Source organism: Arachis hypogaea, chromosome 15, assembly GCF_003086295.3.
Source record: "Arachis hypogaea cultivar Tifrunner chromosome 15, arahy.Tifrunner.gnm2.J5K5, whole genome shotgun sequence".
Lineage (NCBI taxonomy): Eukaryota > Viridiplantae > Streptophyta > Magnoliopsida > Fabales > Fabaceae > Arachis > Arachis hypogaea.
In genome coordinates this window covers 51,284,099-51,297,612 of record NC_092050.1, presented here as the reverse complement: position 1 = coordinate 51,297,612, position 13,514 = coordinate 51,284,099, and the positions used below count along the sequence as shown (strand labels likewise).

Here is a 13,514-nt window from a genome sequence, read left to right as displayed (position 1 = left end):
TTTATTATTCATGCAATTTATGTTTCTCTGCAATTTAGATTCAGCAATTTAAATTCCTTGCACTTTAAGATCCAGTTATTTACCTTTCTTGCAATTTAAGTTTCAGTCATTTAAGCTTCCTGTCATTTACTTTTCTGTCAATTTATATTCTGCACCGTAATTTTCTATCAATTCACATTCTATTACTAAATTTTCACTCAAATCATCAACTGTCTACTTAACTAAATTCATCACCCAACTAAAATTGCTTGATCCATCAATCCCTGTGGGATTGACCTCACTCCTGTGAGTTACTACTACTTGATGCGACCCAGTGCACTTGCCGGTGAGTTTGTGTGGAATCTAATTTTCCCCCATCAAAGGCTCAAACCAAGTAACAAAATATAACCTCAACAATAAAATCCAACAATGACAATTAACAATAATGATGTTAACTAACATCGCATCGATAATCAACTGTAAGAGATAGTGAAGAAGATTAATAATCCAACAAGAAATTAAAAGAAAATCTAACTAACTAAACAACTAGCTATCTAAAAGGAATGGTTATAAATGGTGTCTGGTAGTATTGGTTGATGGGTATGAGAAGGGAAGAAAAGAGGAAAAGAGAAGAAATGGAAAGAGGGGAAGAAAAGAAGAGATGTGAAAGAGGCAATCCACGCATACATGTTGGGCGACGCGTGCGCGTGGAATGGTGAAATGGAAGCAACGCGTACGCGTGAGTCACGTGTACGCGTGGATGGGCTTATGCCTCACCCACAAAATAGGCACACAGTAGGCCTAACTCTCAATATTTTGGCTGGGAGGTGGAAATTTTGAATCCCCGCGTATGCGTGGGTGACGCGTGCGCGTGGATGGTCGAAAAAGCTTGGGTCATGCGTACGCGTGGGGCATGCGTACGCGTGGGTTGTTGCTCTGTTTTTCAAAATTTTTCCAAGTTCTTGCACCAAACCAAGCATTCCAAACCTCCAAACAGCTACCAAAACACTCTAAAACCTTATTTCACATACTAGACTACCTAATAAACTCAACAAATCGATCAAAACATGAAATTAAACTAATTACCCATATGTACAAAAGAAGAAAAATGAAAAGATTTTACCATAGTAGGGTGTCTCCCACCTAGCACTTTTATTTATTGTCCTTAAGTTGGACTTATGGGGAGCTCCTCATCAAGGTGGCTTGTGCTTGAATTCATCTTGGAACATCCACCAATGCTTGAGTCTCCAATAAGCTCCATTCTTTAAAATTTATAACTCCAAGCCTTGATGGAGTTCCGCACAAGCTATGGGCTCCCAAATTTGATTTTCCTTGTGCGATCCGGGATCCTACACTTTGTTTTGACAGACATCCTTAAATTGATCATCATTTGTCCATCCGGGTGGTGAACAAAATGAATTCTCAATAAAGTGCCAAATTCTCCTTCTAGACCTACCTAATTGAGCACTAGCCAAACCTTTGCATCTCATCCTTGATGTATCAACCAAAATGAACCTTACTTTGCAATGCCAACCACGAAACATCCTTCTCTTATGCTTCATCCCACAAAGTTCCCTAAGTTGACCATCCGTTTCAACCAAACCATATTCGAGTGGGATAATAGAGCTAATAGAGATGAATTTTACCCACTCAAATGAAGTAGTAGATGACAACCTTGGTGGAGAAGCTTCCAAGGATCTTGGCAAAGCATATTCAACTCCTATCCTCCTTTCTCTAAGGACCTCTCCCTCTTCACAAGATTTCTTAATTTCAATCTTTTGTTCATCAATTTCATCCAACGCTTCTCTATCGCTCAAATCATAAATGGGAGGGTGAGAGAAATCTACCTCCACAATACTTTCAAATTCACCGGGAGAAGGTTCTTCAAGTTCAAAGGATTCACCACCAAGAAGGTTTGATGCATGATCTTCATCAACAAGGGAACTCAATTCTTGCTCTATCCCATCCAATTCTTCATATGGAATATGCCTTGGGGGTTGTGCACTTTCCTTCTCAACATCAAATTCAATCTTCTTGGAGGGGTTTTTTTATAACTTTAGATTCCTATGGAGGTTCAGCATCTCCTAAGTCTTCAACCACTTCTTCCTTTTCTTCAATAATCATAGGTTTCTCCAATTGTTCTAACATAAAGCAACATTCCTCCTTTTCCACTGGATTTTCCAATCTCTCCTTCATGCTATGCTCTTTATTTGATTCTCCACATGTGGCCATGGGAGTTCCTTGAGTATTCAAGCATTGGGAGGCTAATCGGTTTACCACCTCATCCAAGCCGTCCGTGAATTCTAATACCCCCCTTTGCATTTCTCTTTGCCCTTGAAGTAGCAAAGTGAGAGAATTATCCATTGGGGTTTGGGGTGGATAGGAGGGTTCATTATTTTGGAGAAAGGGTTCATAATAGGAAGGTGGTTCTCTTTGGTAAAAATATGGAGGTGGTGTATAGGAAATGTGTGGTTCTTGGGAGTATTGATGTTCAAATTATGGTGGCTCTATGGATTTTCTAACATACTGGTCACAAGGATGAGGTAAGGGTGATTGGTTATATAATGGATGAGGGTTATAGGAGGGCATTTGGAAAAAAGGGGCTTGTAAGTATGGTTGAGGGCTATGTTGAGGGTGTGGTTCATAGGCATATGGTTGTTGATAGTCACAAGGGGATTCACCGTAGCCATTAGATTGATATGCCTTATGGAATGGTTGTTGCTCATAATACATCGGTGGGGGTTGTTGCCATGAAGATTGAGCATAAGCTTGAGGCTCTGGTACGCGAAATCGTGATTATTCATTCCCTGGCTATAGTGCCAAAAACTTGGTGTGGGAGAACGTGATCTCAAGACTTCTTCACAATTCCGTGTAACTGACCAGCAAGTGCACTGGGTCATCCATGTAATACCTTACGTGAGTAAGGGTCGATCCCACGGAGATTGTCGGTTTGAAGCAAGCTATGGTCATCCTTGTCAATCTCAGTCAAGCAGATTCAAATGGTTATGAGGTTTTGATAATTAAAATATAAATAAAACAGAAAATAAAATAGAGATACTTATGTAATTCATTGGTGGAAATTTCAGATAAGCTTCTGGAGATGCTTTGTTGCTTCTGAACTTCTGCTTTCCTACTGCCTTCTTCCAACTATGCGTTACCTCCTTCCATGGCAAGCTGTATGATCCTCTCGGATGAAAACAAATCCATATGCGCTATCACCGCACGGCTAATCATTTGTCGATTCCCACTAGCGTCGGAATAGGACCATTGTCCTATTGCACACTGTCACTACACCCAACATTCGTAAGTTTAAATCTCGTCACAGTCATCCCTTCCCAGATCCTACTCAGAATACCACAGACAAGGTTTAGACTTTTCGGATCTCAGGAATGCTACAAATGGTTCTAGCCTATACCACGAAGGTTCTAATCTCAGATTCAGATGCTCTGTTGTCAGGAGAGATGATGTGAATCGTTGATTAGAGGCCCAAAAGAATATACTCCGGCTGTCGTCCAATGACTACGTTGAACATCATGTAGACCACTTTGTGGTTGTCAGGCACGCGATCTTGGCTAAGCGAGTAACGAATATTGGGTGATTGTCACGGGTCACCCCTTCATTCTGACTTAACTGAATTAAGAACAAGAGTGTATCTTGGAGAAGAAGTAGGCATGAATTGAATAGAAAATAGTAGTAATTGCATTAATTCATGAAGAACAGCAGAGCTCCATACCTTAACCTATGGGGTGTAGAAACTCCACCGTAGAAAATACATAAGTGAAAAGAGGTCTAGGCATGGCCGTGAGGCCAGCCTCCAAACGTGAACACACAAGTTCCAAAGATAGAAACTGTAAAATAAACCTCTAAAAGTCATTTTTATACTAAAACTGGTAACTTAGGTTTACAGAAAATGAGTAACTAAGTGCAGATAGTGCAAAAATCCACTTTCGGGACCCACTTAGTGTGTGCTTGGGCTGAGCATTGAAGCATTTTCGTGCTTAGGCTGTTCCTGGAGTTAAACGCCAGCTTTGGTGCCAGTTTGGGCGTTTAACTCCAATTCTGGTGCCAGTTTGGGCGTTTTACGCCAAGATGTTTTAGGCTGTCTTTGAACACCAGTTTGGGCCATCAAATCTCGGGTAAAGTATGAACTATTATATATGGCTGAAAAGCCTAGGATGTCTAGTTTCCAACGCAATTGAGAGCGCACCAATTAGAATTCTGTAGCTCTAGAAAATTTACTTCGAGTGCAGGGAGGTCAGAATCCAACAGCATCTGCAGTCCTTCTTCAGCCTCTGAATCAGATTTTTGCTCAGGTCCCTCAATTTCAGCCAGAAAATACCTGAAATCACAGGAAAACATACAAACTCATAGTAAAGTCCAGAAATTTGATTTTTGAATAAAACTAATAAAAATATAATAAAAAGTAATTAAAACATACTAAAAACTATGTAAAAACAATGCCAAAAAGGGTATAAATTATCCGCTCATCACAACACCAAACTTAAATTGTTGCTTGTCCCCAAGCAACTGAAAAAAAAAACAGGATAAAAAGAAGAGAATATACAATGAATTTCAAACTTATAAATAAAAATTAGTTTCAATTAAATGAGCGGGACTTGTAGCCATTTTGCTTCTGAATAGTTTTGGCATCTCACTTTATCCTTTGAAGTTCGGAATGATTGGTGTCTATAGGAACTCAGAATTTAGATAGTGTTATTGATTCTCCTAGTTCAGTATGTTGATTCTTGAACACAGCTACTTTATGAGTCTTGGCCGTGACCCTAAGCATTTTGTTTTCCAGTATTACCACCAGATACATAAATGCCACAGACACATAACTGGGTGAACCTTTTCAGATTGTGACTCAGCTTTGCTAGAGTCCCCAGTTAGAGGTGTCCAGAGCTCTTAAGCACACTCTTTTTGCTTTGGACCACGACTTTAACCGCTCAGTCTCAAGCTTTTCACTTGACACCTTCACGCCACAAGCACATGGTTAGGGACATCTTGGATTAGCTGCTTAGGCCAGGATTTTATTCCTTTGGGCCCTCCTATCAATTAATGCTCAAAGCCTTGGATCCTTTTTTTTTTTACCCTTGCCTTTTGGTTTAATGGGCTATTGACTTTTTCTGCTTGCTTTTTCTTTTTTTTTTATATTTTTTTATTTTTTTTGACACTTTTTTTTCGCAAGCTTTGTCTATTCACTACTTTTTCTTGCTTCAAGAATTAATTTTCTGATTTTTCAGATCACCAATAACATTTCTCTTTTTCTTTATTGTTTCAAGAGCCAACAATTTTAACATTCATAAACAACAAATTCAAAAATATGCACTATTCAAGCATTCATTCAGAAAATAAAAGGTATTGCCACCACATCAAAATAATTAAACTAATTTCAAGATAGAATTTGAAATTCATGTACTTCTAGTTCTTTTGCAATTAAAAACATTTTTCATTTAAGAAAGGTGATGGATTCATAGCTTTAAGACATAGACACTAGACACTAATGATCATGTAATAAAGACACAAACATAGACAAGACATAAAGCATAGGAAACAAAAAACAGAAAAATAAGAACAAGAAAATTAAAGAACGGGTCCACCTTAGTGATGGCGGCTAGTTCTTCCTCTTGAAGATCTTATGGAGTGCTTGAGCTCCTCTATGTCTCTTCCTTGCCTTTGTTGTTCCTCCCTCATGGATCTTTGGTCTTCTCTAATTTCATGGAGGAGGATGGAATGCTCTTGGTGCTCCATCCTTAGTTGTCCCATGTTGGAACTTAATTCTCCTAGGGAGGTGTTGATTTGCTCCCAATAGTTTTGTGGAGGAAAGTGTATCCCTTGAGGCATCTCAGGGATTTCATGATGAGGAATTTCCTCATGCTTTTGTTGAGGTCCATGAGTGCGCTCCTTTGTTTGCTCCATCCTTCTCTTAGTGATGGGTTTGTCCTCTTCAATGAGGATATCTTCCTCTATGAAAATTCCAGCTGAATTGCATAGGTGACAAATGAGATGAGGGAAGGCTAACCTTGCCAAAGTAGAGGACTTGTCTGCCACCTTGTAGAGTTCTAGGGATATGATCTCATGAACTTCTACTTCCTCTCCATTTATGATATTATGGATCATGATGGCCTGGTCTACAGTAACTTCAAACTGGTTGCTAGTAGGAATGATAGAGCGTTGGATGAACTCCAACCATCCCCTAGCCACAGGTTTGAGGTCAAGCCTTCTTAGTTGAACCGGCTTGCCTCTTGAATCTCTCTTCCATTGAGCGCCTTGATGCCACGGCATTTTGTCCAGTTTCACTAACCCTTTTCTTTACTGTTTTAGGGTAGTTTCATGCATTTTCTTAGGAAATAAGCAAGTTTTGGGTAGAATTTCACTTACATCTTGATTCAAGCAAACATTGTGAATTTTATATGATTTCATGAGAATTATGCATGAATTTAATGACAAACTCATAACTTGGATTAAAGCTTTGATGCACTTTCTTTGCTTGATTTCAGAACAAAGGAGGCAAGGAAAAGCCACGTTAGTAGCCACGTTAGTCTAACTAACGTGACCACTAACGTGGAATGGGAGCTAGCTTGCAACGTTAATGAGAAAAGTGATCGCCAATAACGTCTTCAAAGCAATCATAGCCCACGTTAAATACCACATTAACTACATTAACGTGGTAGTTAACGTGGAGGAAAAGAAAGCTCCAAGCGTTAGTGGTAAAAGTGAGTGCCACTAACACTCCAAAAAGGGCAATTGGCCATGTTAAGAGTCACGTTAACTCAGTTAACGTGAACTCTAACGTAGAAGAGAAAGATAATGCCAACGTTAGTGACACTCACCTTTGTCACTAACGTTGGACTAAGCCCATATTGGCTACGTTAAGAGCCACGTTAACTTAGTTAACATGAACTTTAACATGGAAGGAGCAAGGAATCGCCAACGTTAGTGACACTCACCTTTGTCACTAACGTTGGACTAAGCCACTATGAGCCACGTTAGTTGCCACGTTAATTACATTAACGTGGAAGCTAACATGGAGGAAAGGGATGATGAGCCAACGTTAGTGACACTCACCTTTGTCACTAATGTTGGAGATGGCAATCAACACCACGTTAGTGGTCATGTTAATGTAATTAATGTGAGGCACTAACGTGGGAAAGGGGCATTTTAGAGCATTAGTGAAAAAGGTAAGTGTCACTAACGCTCCCGAAGATTTGGTAAGCCTACGTTAAAGGTCACATTAACTATACTAACATGAACTCTAACATAGGGAGAAAGGGGTACTCTCAACGTTATTGGGAAAGGTAAACCCCAGTAACGTTTGCGAAGGGCCAAGAGGCAACGTTAGTGGTCACGTTTGTGCCACTAACGTTGAAGTTAACATGGACCATTTTGGGTTAGGAACGTTAGTGAAAAAGATGATTGTCACTAACGTTCTCGACCCCACATTTTCACTTAACATTAACACCACTAATGCCTTAAGCTAAAGTCCATGCCTACTGCAAACTTTCTCTGCAAGTGAAGCTGAGCCCACTAAAGATGATAACTGCTTCAACTCAAGATCAAAAGGCCCATATCCAAGACTTGAAGAGCCAACTAGAAGATCAGAAGAGTAGTATAAATAGGAGTAGTTTTGAACTAGAGAAGAAATTTTGGATTGGGAGAACTACTTTCTATATAATTTTACTTTCTCTGCAACTTCTAGTTTTACTTTCAGAATGCACTCTCCATCTTTGTTTTGCATTCCCAGAGCCATGAACAACTAAACCCCTTTCATTGGGTTAGGGAGCTCTGTTGTAATTTGATAGATCAACAATAGTTTTCATTATTCTTCTTCTTTCTTTTCTCTTGATTTTACTAGAAAGCTTTCAATCTTCATCCAATTGGGTAGTTATCTTGGAAAAGAAGCTATTCATACTTGGATGTCTTCAGAACCTTGGAAGAGGAATGAAGAGATCATGCTAGAAATGCTTTCTCATGTTGGACCAAATTGGGGTCTGGATGGATATAGTGACATATAATCCTACCAACACTTTGATTTGGAAATACATGTGGTATAATCAGTGACCATACTTCATCTCTTCTCATGAGCAATTGGACCAAAGAATTGGCTATTGATCAAGATTTGAGAGATTGAATTACCAAGGAATTGGAGTTTAATCACTTAAGATTGCCAAGGAGATCAATGAATGCATTGATTGAGGAAGAGATGAAAATGAACTTGATCCGGAGAATGCAACATCTCCTAAGCCCAATGAATCCCCCATTTTTGATCTTACCCATTCTCTTTAATTTCTGCAATTTACTTTCATGCTAAATTCCCCATTCCCCATTTAAGATTCTGCAATTTACTTTCCGTCATTTATGTTCAGCTCTTTATTCCCAGCATTTACATTTTCTGCTATTTACTTTCCGCCATTTAATTTCTTGCAACTTTCACATCAAATTCTGCTTAGCTTGACTAGAACATTCCTCTAATTAAAGTTGATTGACCAATCAATCCCTGTGGGATTCGACCTCACTCTATTGTGAGTTTTTACTTGACGACAATTCGGTATACTTACTGAGGGAAATTGTTGAGAGACAAGTTTCTGTGCATCAAGTTTATGGCGCCGTTGCCGGGGATTGATTTTGTATCAACAATGATTAAATTGGTGGATAACTAGATTGAGCATTTTTCTTTCTTTTGTTTGATTTACATTCATTTGAGTAATTTACTTTCAGTTTTAGTTATTTCCTTCCCTTTACCCTTTAGCCGTTTGTGGTGTTATCTACGCATTTTTTTTACTATTTAGTTCACTGACCCACTAACTGTTTGATATATTTCATCACTCACACTAATAGCATTTCTAACAAGAATACTCTCTGCATCTACCCCCTTCTTACTTTTTCCTTGTTGGTTGTATGACAGGTAGAAGAAGCGGGGCTTCAACTTCTTTTGATTCTGAACCTGAGAGAACCTTCCTTAGATTAAGTAGGGAAGCAAGAGGAAAGAGAGTAGCTGGTACGGAGGAAGAAGAGGAGTATTTTGAACCAGACATGGATGAGAATATGGAGAACCATCATGAAAAAGAGGCTCACAACCATGGCATAAAAGGCCCAGTGCATCATACTGGGCAAGAGAGAAGAGTTCTGGGATCTTACATCAATCCAAACCCATGAAACTGTGGAAGTAGCATCCAAAAGCCAACCATACATGCCAACAACTTTGAACTAAAGCCACAGCTCATCACCCTTGTTCAGAACAACTGTTCATTCGAAGGAAGTGTTTAAGAAGATCCCAATCAACATCTAACCACCTTCCTGAGCATATGTGACACTGTGAAGTCTAATGGTGTTCATCCTGATACCTACCGACTACTTCTATTCCCCTTCTCACTCAAGGACAAGGCATCTAAATGGCTGGAATCCTTTCCGAATGAGAGTTTAACAACCTGGGAAGATGTGGTGAACAAGTTCTTGGCGATATTTTATCCTCCTCAAAGAATCAACAGGTTGAGAGCTGAAGTTCAAACTTCCAGGCAACAAGATGGTGAGACTCTATATGAAGCATGGGAGAGGTTTAAGGATCTGACAAGAAGGTGCCCACCAGATATGTTGAATGAATGGGTGCATTTACACATTTTCTATGAAGGTCTTTCTTATGAATCAAAGAAGACAGTAGACAACTCATCCGGGAGATCTCTGAACAAGAAGAAGACCATTGAAGAAGCCATAGATGTCATTGAGACTGTAGCTGAGAATGACTACTTCTATGCTTCTGAAAAGGGCAACACTAGAGGAGTAATGGAGCTAAACAATGTGGATGAACTGCTAGCTCAAAACAAGATGATCACCAAGCAGCTGGCTGACCTTACCAAGAAGATGGAGAGGAGTCAAGTAGCAGTAATCACCACCTCAACAGCAGCTCAAGAAGGAGTGATCAGGAACAAGCCAACTACATTGGAAATCCACCTAGGCAGAACCATGACCCATACTCCAAGACTTACAATCCTGGTTGGAGGAACCACCCAAACTTTGGGTGGGGAAATCAACAAGACCAAGGCCAAGATCAGAGACGCCACAACCCCAACAACAATGCAGCTCACCAACATTCCACACAGAGATCATATCAGCACCCACTTAACAACACACCTCAACATCCATACCAAAGCCAAAATGGCCCTTCTCATCCCTCCAATCTCAACTCACCATCATCGGAAGAAAGACTATCAAGGATTGAGACTCTACTTGAAGGCATATGCAAAGAGATTCAAGATAACAAGGTTTTCAAAGAGGAGGTGCGAGCTAATCTCAAAAACCAGGGAGACACCATTTAGAGGCTGGAATTTCAAGTGGGACCTCTCTGAAAAGATTCCCAAACCTACTGATAGCTTCCCAAGTAACACAGAGAAGAACCCGAGAGGTGAAGCAAAGAAGGTCAGATGGGAAGATTGCAAGATGGTCACTATAAGTGATAAAGGGAATGAGGAAGAGCCGAACAAACTATTAGAACAACCTGGAGATACATCAATAGAGAAACAAGAAGAGGATCACCAAGAAACCAAAATTTCACAGAAGGAGCTGCTAAGACTCTATGCACCCTTTTCCCAAAAACTCAAGGGTAGTGTAAAAAAGAGAATATACTCAAGGTTTCTTGACATGTTTGCATCTCTCCATGTAAACATACCATTCATCAAGGCCCTCCAACAAATGCCCTCATACATTAAGTATATGAAGGAGCTGCTGACCAGGAAAAGCTCACTCAAAGGAGGGCAAACAATAGTGATGAATAAGGAGTGCAGTGCTCTCATTCAACCAGAGATGCCTACAAAAAGGAAGGACCCAGGGAGTTTTCACATCCCCTGTGCCATAGGAGAAACAATGTTTGACAAAGGACTCTGTGACCTAGGAGCAAGCATCAACAGAATGCCCTTATCCCTTATAAAGAAGCTGCAGATCAATGAGCTAATGCCCATAGACGTAGTCATCAGGCTAGCTGACAAAACTCAAAAACAAGCAGTAGGAGTGGTTGAAAACGTGTTGGTAAAGGTTGGGAACTACTTCCTTCCTACAGACTTTGTCATATTGGAAATGGAAGAGAGTCACCTTCACCCAATCATATTGGGAAGACCATTCCTAGCTACAGCCAGAGCGCTCATAGATGTTGAGCGAGGAGAGCTAATATTGAGGATACATGACGAACAACTCGCATTCAATGTCTTCAAACCCTCACAAGAAGCAGATCAGGAAAGCAAGGAACCAAGGAAAGAGCACGACAAAGCACTGGTGGAAGAAACAAGCATTGAATCACAGGGAATCCCTTTGGTTGATGAACAAGATAATCAGCAGTTGTCACAGCTCAAGGAAAATCAGGAGGAACCTAAACCACCAGAGTCATATGAGACCAGCAACAACATTTCCTTGAAAGAAGAGGCCACAAAGAGTAGGGCAACATCAAAAGGAACAAAGAAGAAGGCACCAAGGGGATGGAGGAACAAGAAGATCCCTACAGAGGATTTCTCTCCAGGGAATAAAGTGATCTCAACTTACTTCCTAGATATCCCACCTCATCTCCCCACCATCCCATCTCAGCTACCTAAGGTTTTCACCATCAACAAAGTTCTCTCCCTAGAGCATGTAGAGATCCTTGATGAAGCCAATGTATATAGGTTTACTGTAAGAGGGGAAGATCTGAAGCATTACCAACCACCCTGACAAAGGGCAGAACATCAAGCTAGTGACGCTAAAGAAGCGCTTCATGGGAGGCAACCCATGTTTTATATGCTTTTAAAAGTAGTTAATAATGTAAGGGTCATGAAGTCCAAATCAACTCTGACATATACTTGAATTAATCCTTTTATGCAACATATAGTGAAAAATAAGTTTGGTGTTCAAGGCACACTAAGAGAACATGAATGCAATTCATATCATGTCACTCTTATAACCTTGAACAATTCCTTTTACTCCACATGGCCAAAAACTAAGTTTGGTGTCACCAATGTTGCATACATGGACAATCAATTAATCAGTTGGTTTGTACTTATGAATAGCACTTAGTCAGTTAACAATAAAAAAAATTTTAAAATGTAGTTACTCTTTCTTTTCTTTTAAATTTTGGCACCACTTTCCAAAAATTCATTAATCACATCCCTTTATTTGTAGGAGAATTGATGGGACAATTGAAGAAGGAGGATTCGGCCACTACAAAAGGAGAAGTACTATACACGTGTTTTCAAGGGGGATGCATTGGGAAATGTTGCCATGCAACATTGGAAGAGTGACACACTTGGAAATCGAACCAACCCCCCTTCATAAAGTTGATGATCCTTGTGCTCATCCCATGCTAAACCCCATCTGTTCATCACACAACCACTCCATCAATCCACACCTTTCATTCACTCACCATCTCCCTATATAAAGTGGTTCCTAGTCCGTACTCCCTTTCACATTCCAATTTCCATCCTCTACACTTCCCACTTTCAACACTCAACTCTTCTTACCCCATCAGAAACACTCTCACTCACACCCTTCATTACACCCCATCTTAACCAGCCGAAGCCAATTATCCACACCCTTTACACCTTCACATATCAACAAATACTTATGGCATCATCAAGCTCTAAGAGAAGAAACGGGAAGGAGCCTATGGAGCAACGCCCTTTTGATGAGAAAAAATTCAAAACCTTTTACCATGCACTACAATATGGATGGATGGTTGATAAGGAGATCATATATGAGCTAGGCTTTCAAGTCAGAAAAACTGAGTGCCCCGAAATCACAGAGAAGGTGGAGAAGAGAAGATGGGAGCTCCTTACTGATCCAGTCATAAAAGTAAATGCAACTCTTGTAAGAGAGTTTTATGCAAATGCAGTCAGGTATGATAAGGCAAATGACTCCTATATAAGCTTCGTGAGAGGGGTAACCGTGGACTTCAGCCCCATGAGCATCATGAGGGCATTAATGCTACGAGCCATACCCTTTGCAGAAGAAAGCTATAACTCCAGAATAGATGGCAGCCCCAATCATGACCAGATTGTAAAGATATATGTGTGCAAGAAGCTGATTGGGTATGAGATCCTCAGGGGAAACCCAAGTTCATCAAGAGAGGGGACCTCACCCCTGAGGCAAAGGGGTGGTTTGAAATTGTAAGGAGATCCATCCTTCCTGCCAGGAATAACTTTGAGGTGAATCTTAAGAGAGCAACAATGGTGCAATGTATACTTAAAGGGGGAGAGATCAAGGTCCATGAACTTATAGCTCAAGGTATTAGGAAGATGGATAAAAAGAGCGATTCTGGAGGAAGGTTAGGCTACCCAAGCACTATTTTTCGTCTGTGTGACAGGGCTGGGGTGGTGTTCGAAGATGAGGACCCCGAGTGAATAAAAGTGGGCATCCCAATTACTGTCCGACGGATGCATGCGGTTGCATCTCCCCTACCTCAACGAAAGCCAAGAAAGAGGCCAGCCTATCAAGTAGTAGAAGGACAAAACTTAGAGGAGCAAGCCCCTTTAGACATGCACCAGCTACAGGGAGCCATTGATGGCTTATCTAGACAATAC

The 13,514-nt window shown here is 40.4% G+C and overlaps 1 non-coding gene across 1 annotated transcript; it reads right to left on the bottom strand.

The window, feature by feature from the left end:
* Positions 1-9,465: 9,465 nt before the first annotated feature.
* LOC112753312 (small nucleolar RNA R71) lies at positions 9,466-9,572 on the bottom strand. The gene has a single exon (XR_003177704.1). It is a non-coding gene; the product is annotated as a small nucleolar RNA R71 (small nucleolar RNA).
* Between the last annotated feature and the right edge of the window lie 3,942 nt (positions 9,573-13,514).